Genomic DNA, 8,528 nt, shown 5'->3' with positions numbered 1-8,528 from the left:
ACAAATTTAACGTGCAACAGACCCCCTTACACGACGGTTCTTCGGTGGAATCGGGACACGAACCTGACCCCTCCGGTTCCGAAGCCGAGACCTTACCACCAGGCCATCGCGGCCTAATTTGATACGAAGATCACTCACGAAATTCCGTTCCTCCAAGTCAATTCGTTTATTATTATTATTAGTTGCCCTGATCATAGACAAATAGACAGGCATGTTCCAAAATTGTGTTTTGCGGATTGAATAGGTATAAAACATGAAACTAATTCAAATTTCATGAATAATTGTTCTTTGCTGATTATAATACTGTTTCTTTGTAAATTTCATATGCGAAACAATGAAATCAAACTATAGTGTGTAATATTAATTTAAAGGGAATCTTGTATCCCCTCATTAGAATTACATGAAGTTAGATTTGGTTTTTAGTTTTGCTATAGAAGAGGAAGAAATGTATTTAATTTTTAAATATTAACGGGGAAAAAGCGTGTTTTGTTTTGTTTTGTTTTTTTTACATAAAGGAAAAAGTTATTGGATAATTGATTATCAAGAGTTCACCTAAATAGTTGCAATGCTCAAAACACATTGCGTTTTGAGCGTATTGTGGAAATAATTTAGAAAAATTGAAAAGTCCATTTAAATTTTTAACTCATTTTTGAAAAGAAACGCCTGCACTTAACCAATGGAAAATAATCGAGTGTATATTTCAAAGTAGCATAAGACCGTTTTAGGGAGCCTGAGATAATAATATCATAAGCAGAAAGACTGTAGAGAGGTTCGTTGCGAAACAGGCAGATAGCAAATTTTGGAAACATTTGGCTGCTACATTTTTGATATGGTCCAAAACATGTTTAATTTTAAGATAATTATACAAGACCCTTCATCTTACTTACAATAGAGGAATCTTGCACACTAATTCGCATTAATTGCTGGTTTTGAAACATTTGTAATTTCTTGAATGCCATAATTACTGATCGAATGATACTTTTATGAAGCAAAAGCTTATACATAATTCTTTTCTCGAAAGAGCAAACTAGCAATCAATTCAGTTGAATAATGATACCTTAACATTTACCACTAATGACTCTGATATTCACAAATATTCACAAAATATAATTCACAATAAATAAAATATAATTCACAATAAATAAAATATAATTCACAATATATAATATTCACAAAACTACAAGTAAATGCATGCTTTTATTAAATGAAGCAAAACTACAATTTAATGCCTTATTAGACTTGAAAGAAGTAAGAGATTGGGATTTATAGCAACAATGGCTGCCGTTATCCCCTGTTTCCAGATGAAATTTCAGTCAGTTAACAGTAACAAAGCAGTTCCGATGATGTGATTTAGTTCATATTCGAGATTCTAAAGTTCCAGTGAAAAGAAGAGATACTAAAAGGCAGACAGTTCCTGCAACACGGAATGGTGATAAAAGAGTCTAAAAAAAGTATCAACAGAATGTGGTCAATAAAGTTAGTAGATATTGAAATGCTTCATCGCTTGAAGAGAAACTTGCAGATTGGTCTTGTTTATTTTATCCAAAACATTTTTGAAGAATATATCTTGTTTATCTAACTGTAGAAAAGTTCACAATTTGTCTCTATGATATGTATATTTTTTCCACCAGATATTTATGTGTTCAATATCATTAATGCTATTACATTCGTGACATAGGGGATCATTTTGAAGGTTAAAACGATTCAACAATCCTGGTTTGCTGATTAGTCTGGTCAAAACAACATCTTCCCTTCGATTTTTTGGACCAGGAAGACAGTGCTTCAATGCCAAGGATGTCACCTAAGGAAATCAAATATTTACTGTTTCTATAATGCCTTATTATATCATTACTAAAAATTACAATTAAATGTCTTCTTTTATCAGTATTAACTAAACTTTAAATGTCTCCTTTTGTCAGTATTAAGTAAAATTTATTAAATTTTTTCTTTTATCAATATTAACTGAATTTCAGTTAAAAGTCTGCTTTAACAAATTTAATAAAACTTTAATTGCTAAATTTCAATTAAATATTTGCTTTTATCAATGCTAACTAAACTTCAATTAAATATCTGCTTTTATCAATGTTCACTAAATTTCAATTAAATATCTGCTTTTATCAATGTTCACTAAATTTCAATTAAATATCTGCTTTTATCAATGTTCACTAAATTTCAATTAAATATCGGCTTTTCTCAATGTTGACTAAATTTCAATTAAATATTGGCTTTTCTCAATGTTTACTAAATTTCAATTAAATATCTGCTTTTATCAATGTTCACTAAATTTCAATTAAATATCTGTTTTTATCAATGTTCACTAAATTTCAATTAAATATCTGTTTTTATCAATGTTCACTAAATTTTAACATTGATAAAAGCAGACATTTAATTAACTAAATTTAAATTAAATATTGCTTTTATCAGTATTAGAAAAATGGGAATTAAATGTCTCAACAAAAAACGATTGAGATGTTTGAATAGGGCCAAATTTCTCAACTATTAAAATGAGCTTCCAAGTTGAAAAGAATTTAAAAAAAAATCCTTATAAATATGTTGAGATATTTTTAATATTTTAAAGGATATTAATGCCTAATCTGAAATCTAAACAGCATGTTTGGACATTATTAGGTAACAAATAAATTTACAGACAGATAAAATGTATAGTAGCCTACATAAAACAAGACCTCGTTCTTCTTAGTCAATAAAAGTGCTGTGTTATAAAAAAGCTATATTGCAACGAATTTAGAAACAATACCGATCAGTGAATGTATCTCGATTTATGTTGAAAACTGATGTTGCAACATTTGAAACTGTGATGAAAATGTTTCTAGGAGTACTGTTATTACTGGAAACTTATCACAATGATATGTTGTAGGTGGATTTGTTCCAAGTTTTGCACTGAATTGTATGATATTAAAAAGTTATCAAGGGGTTTGTTTTATAGAATTCTTACATTGACCTCAAAGGCGAAATGCAGTAACAAACCCAGAAATAACAATAATTAAACTATAAAAATGTATCCATAATACATAATTAAAACACATTGTTTAACGGTACTTTATAGCAAATATTATTTTTCAATTCAAAATCTTCTGTTAACATGGTTTTTCAGCTAAATAATTTACTCAGTCCTTTTGGTCTTAGATTTATCTCATTCTGCGCGATACGAGTATAGGAGATTCCTGAGAAATTTGGAATATAGAGAAAACTTTGAAAATAATATATAAGTTGTTAATTGCTTATCAGAGAACGAAATCAATGTGAATAAATTCATAAATACTCTAATTTAGTTGACATTTTATCGTATTTAATTATATATTTTACGTTTATTAGGATATGAAATCAATTTTGATTTTGATAGAAAGTAAGAACCCATTTTTTAGAGTAGATTATAATGGTTTGGATCTGACTGAATTTTGTAGTACAAGTGTCAGGCCGTACTCTACCAAAAGGCGTATAAATTTATTAAAGGAAAAGGGCGGCAGATATATATTATTATGCGATATCTTTGATGGGAATTGATTTAACAAAGATGCTTCTGGGAACTAAGACTGTTTAATGCCTGGGAAAAAAATTGATTTATTTTTCAGTTTTGCTTTATAAAATATAAGATATTTCACTGATTATAGAGACGTATAATAAATTTAGATTAAAATGGTTAAATAATCATTTTAAAAATGGAACTAAGAGCATAAAAAGTTTTCGCACCTTACTCAAAAAATCACATTTTAATGCAAACATATAAAAGGAATTTTATTGCATAAATTTATACTAAAATAAATACAAGTATATGCATATGTAAAATCTCTTTTTCTGAAAAATAACATATTTTTAATAATCTATTTGAAATGAATATTGTAGCGGATTGAATTGTTTTTACTGTGGTGAAGAGCTTATAAACCAGTTAACAGCTACGAAGCACGGGCAATTGCTTTTGTCTTGTGGTCTTGTTATTCGGCTGCGATCCACAAGGTCCCAGGTTCCATCCTCGCTCATCCCAATCCTCCACAATATCAGGCATTTTTCAAAAGTTCAAATTACTTGATCTTTACTAAATTAATTTTAAATATAGAGAAAGGAAAAAGTGCATTGCAGTTATTGAATCTTTTGCTCGTGTTTAACGCTGAATTAAAGATGGTTCTACACAAAATTCTTTTCACAAAAATCCCATCAAACGCATCTTCCCACTTGCTATCAAAAAGCAATTATTTTAAGAAACATCATTATAAAGTTATAAAGGAATGTATTTTTTTAGTTTTTGGAATCCAACATTTTTTTTTGTGAGTGACCATATTTTTGCATATTAGATTTAATTTAGTAGAAAAGAACTAAAAGAACATATCAGTAATGTTGAGTGAGGTTGCCTGTATTATCTTGTGAACAGCAGTAGTATGGAACCATAATTTATTTAAACCAAATTGAAATAAACTGCAATTCAAAAAGTTCATCAGATTAAATATGCATTAAGTTCAGTTGTAATTTTATAGTCATTAGGGCATTAAAATATTTGGAATTCATATGGCTTACTGACACTAAGGAATTCATTTTGCCGATCGAATGAGAGGTCACAGAAATTCGAGCAATGTATTCCTAATACATTCTTCTATTAGACGTTTAAAAAAATAAAATGAATGAATCTATGACTCATTTGTAGATTTATAGTAGATATTATTCATATATGTATCTAAAATAACATTAAGGCGTATTATTTAACCATACTATAATAAGAAAATAAAAATACTATGATAATAAGAAAATTTTAATTTATAAACTTAAAACGCAAAGAAAATTGAAATTTCAACAGTACTGAATTAAAATTAGACAATTTAATTTTTGATATATACACATTTTAAAATAATTCCAAAGTAATACATTTCTGAAATGAAAATTGTTGTTTAACTTTTCAATACACAGAACGCTTTTCATAATACTCATCAAAGACATCAACTTATGATTGCAGTTTTCCTTTTTTAATTTGTTTCTTATGTTTAAAATTTAGGTATTTAAGTCCTTTTGTTAAAGAAATAAGATTCTATAATTTTCAAATGCGGAAATAATAATGCTGTAAAAAGTAATAAAAGTCTCAAAATCATTTCAGATTTTGAAGCAATTTTCTGGAAACTGTTTCACAATTGCAGATTTAATTGAAAATATCATCTGGAGAAAAGAACCATCATGGAAATCTTATGCACGAAAGATACCAAAGAGGGTGTTTTCGAAAATCTTATTAAGAAAAATCTAACAGTTTTCGAATGTTTCACAATGATAAAAGGGACTTATCAGTATTCGAAAGATGAGTTCATAAAATGCAGAGAGGTATTCATATTACTTAATAATGAAACTATATAAAGGTTACAAAGACCACAGTTAAAAGTTGCCTATGGATCTTTTGTGATTTAAGGGCTCGAAATTCCAAGGGATTTATAAGTAGAATGTTAAAGATTATAGAGAAATTTTTAAACATAGTTTAATCCTATTTCTTGATACAAATAAAGTAGGTCAACAGTTACTTTCAGGTGAGAAAGTATTTCTTATCATGTATTTATTTCAGCTAAGACTACAACTGAAGAATTCCAAAACTTTAAAAATATTTACATTCATTTCTTGTCTCAGCATTCCCTAAAATATTCCGAAGAGTAATTTTTATTTCCTTATAAATGAAATATGCAAAGAGAAATTAATGTGGCCATCAAAGAATTTGAACACAAGATTTTGACGAATCTCCATGCTCCAGATCTTTCCAAGTCCGAAAAACGCTTTTTTAGGAAATATATATCTGTCTGTCCATCTCTCTGTGAGCACGATAACTCAGAAACGTTTTGACCTAGATGGATGAAATTTGGTGTACGGATTTTACATCAATCTTGTAAATTCCAAACAATTTTTTTAATAAAATCCTTTTAGAAGTTTATCTGTTTGGCTGTCTGAGTACAAGTGAGCATGATTACTATAAAGCGTAAAATGCTAGATAAAATAATGATAATCTGGTGCAGTATCCGTAATGTAAATCATTATCAAATTTTGAATCATATCTGTCAAAGGATTGATCATTTGTCGGTCTGTACTTTTGTATGCGTGCAAATGCAAAAATTCAAGAATGCAGTGATTCAAATAAATGAAATTTGACCTGCGATATTTTGATTACAATTCTAACTCTTTATTAATATTTATTTGGATCTATAGGATAGAAGTGGAAAGTACATGATTTTCTATTATTTATGTATTAAAGTGCAAAAGAAAAATCGCATAAAGATCGTAAAAATATTAGATTTGTGCTAAATGTCGATCTTTCGTATTATTTTTCGTCAGTAGCATACAATTAATACACAAATATCAGTTTTCCGTATTAAACTACGAAGCACACATCTCTCAAGTATGAGAATAAAAATCTGAGGACCTGCTGTGTTCGAATCCTTCTCCAAGGACCGACATTTTGTTTTTGAAAGAGGATAACATATAAATTAGGGAGTATGAGTGAAAGTTTCGCAGAAACCATTTACGTTTGTTAAGTTTTTAAGCATATTTTTTAAAATTTTTAGGTCACAAAGGACTATATTCTCTTGTAAAAGAATAAAAATATCTTTTTTTAAAAACTGTTTTTAAAAATGCATTTTTATAAAGCAAGCATTATTTAAATGGATTAAAAATTAATTTAAAAATGCATCATTTAACCCTTTAAAGGGCCATTTTTTTTCTAGCCATATTATGTTAAAATATTTTTAGGCTTGAAATTAGAATAAGAAAAGGGATTCATTTAGCTTATTAGATAAATTTAATTTGATTAATTATTAATTTACTTAATTAATAATTAAGTAATAAATCAAGACGCATTTTGTGTAAGATAAAGAACTGAAGCCTCTAAGTTTCTGTCTTTCTAAAACAATTTGTCAGAACTGATGCCAACCTACATAAATTCATACAAAGATTGATAAATTTAGTGGGGAACATTCTTCCCACGGCCCTAGAAAGGGTTAAAGTATACTAGGAAGTGGAAATTTTTTTGTTTCAATTAGTTTTATATTTTATTTTTTATTTATTTATGAGTCATTAATAAAATTATTATAAGAGCATAAATCCATTCTTTTTTCCCCATTTATTTCTAAGTGGGAACGCTACAGCAGAATTAATTCATTAATCGATAATTGACAATTAATTTATAAACAGATCATTGTAATTTGAAACGGGCACATGCACAAAACTTCAAAATTCCACCATACCAGAAAATAAATGAATAATCGATTACCGAAATAAATGTTTATAAGAATAAAACAAGTAAATTTAAATAAAAATGTTAAAGGCAGATCCTTCCCCATTCCAAGCAAATTTATTTTTTGCGCATCTGTTTAATAAAGACACTAATGGCCATGTCGCAACTGCTTCATACCAGACTACCACCACCCACTAGGATACTTCACAAGTCACCCTTTCACACCCACCTACCCTCTCAATTCGCATCGACTATTCCTGGCCATTCCAAACTGCATGGAGTAATGCGAATGGGAAAAGGCTAAATTTTCAAGAATCCGCGTCACGCCACGTCACGTCACGTCAGAAGGCTTTTCCACTAATAAACAGCATCTACAGCCGCAAAAACCTACCCAGTCTAAAGATAAATAGTAAAGACAAACATACAGTGGGCCACAAAATTGAGTATACAGCTTAGAAACTTACAGACTTTTTGCAATTACAAATTAAATATTGCTTTAAGATGATTGAAATTTTTACCTTATATACTTTAGTCTATGCTTTACCGTACTATACTAATAAAATTGTTACGTTTATTTATTTTTTACGAAAAAAAATAAAAGATCTGAGACGAGAGGAAAAACAACACCACAAAAATAAGTATACACCTTTATTAATTTCCTTTAAACGTACAAATTAATATTTTGTTGCATAACCTTTTGCTTGAATAACAGCTTGTAATCTTCTGGGCATAAATTCTACTAGTGTTTTAGTGGTTTCAACAGAAATTTTAGCCCATTCTTCTCTTGGAACCTTCTTGAGAACTTCCTTGCTTGTGATTTCGTGCTCATGTACAGCTTTCTCTGATTGCGACCACAAATTTTCGATAACGTTTAGGTCTGGAGTGTGTAATTGCTTCCTGCAATGGTACAGTAAGTATAACTGCACAATCTTCGCTGTATGCTTGGGGTCGTTGTCCTGCTGGAATATGAAGCTTGATCCAAGCCCCAACTTACTGGCACTTTTTTTCAAGTTATCATTTAAAATCCCCAAATATACATGTTTGTCACCAATAAAAGCAAGCTCTCCAACTCCTCCAGCCGACATACAACCCCAAACGAGGACAGATCCACCTCCGAACTTGACTGTCTTAATGGTGCTTTTAGGTGCCAGTGCTTTCCCAGCTTCTATTCATATTTTAAATCGTCCATCGCTTCCGTAAAGATTAAACTTACTTTCATCAGAAAATATTACAGTGTTCCATAAAGAAATAAGCTTCATACGATGTTCTTTGGAGAAAATCACTCTCTTTTGTCTATTCACATACTTGATGAGTGGCTTTC

The 8,528-nt window shown here is 29.4% G+C and overlaps 1 long non-coding RNA gene across 1 annotated transcript in view; it reads right to left on the bottom strand.

The window, feature by feature from the left end:
• Nucleotides 1-1,200: 1,200 nt before the first annotated feature.
• LOC129966869 (uncharacterized) overlaps nt 1,201-8,528 on the bottom strand; it is a 296,579-nt gene continuing 289,251 nt past the window's right edge. Inside the window, exon 6 of the long non-coding RNA XR_008784304.1 lies at nt 1,201-1,801. This is a non-coding gene — a long non-coding RNA (uncharacterized LOC129966869). The remainder of the gene's footprint in view (nt 1,802-8,528) is intronic.

This window comes from Argiope bruennichi, chromosome 4, assembly GCF_947563725.1.
Source record: "Argiope bruennichi chromosome 4, qqArgBrue1.1, whole genome shotgun sequence".
NCBI classification, from domain to species: domain Eukaryota; kingdom Metazoa; phylum Arthropoda; class Arachnida; order Araneae; family Araneidae; genus Argiope; species Argiope bruennichi.
The sequence above is the reverse complement of the archived record's forward strand: the minus strand, read 5'-3'. Positions and strand labels throughout refer to the sequence as shown.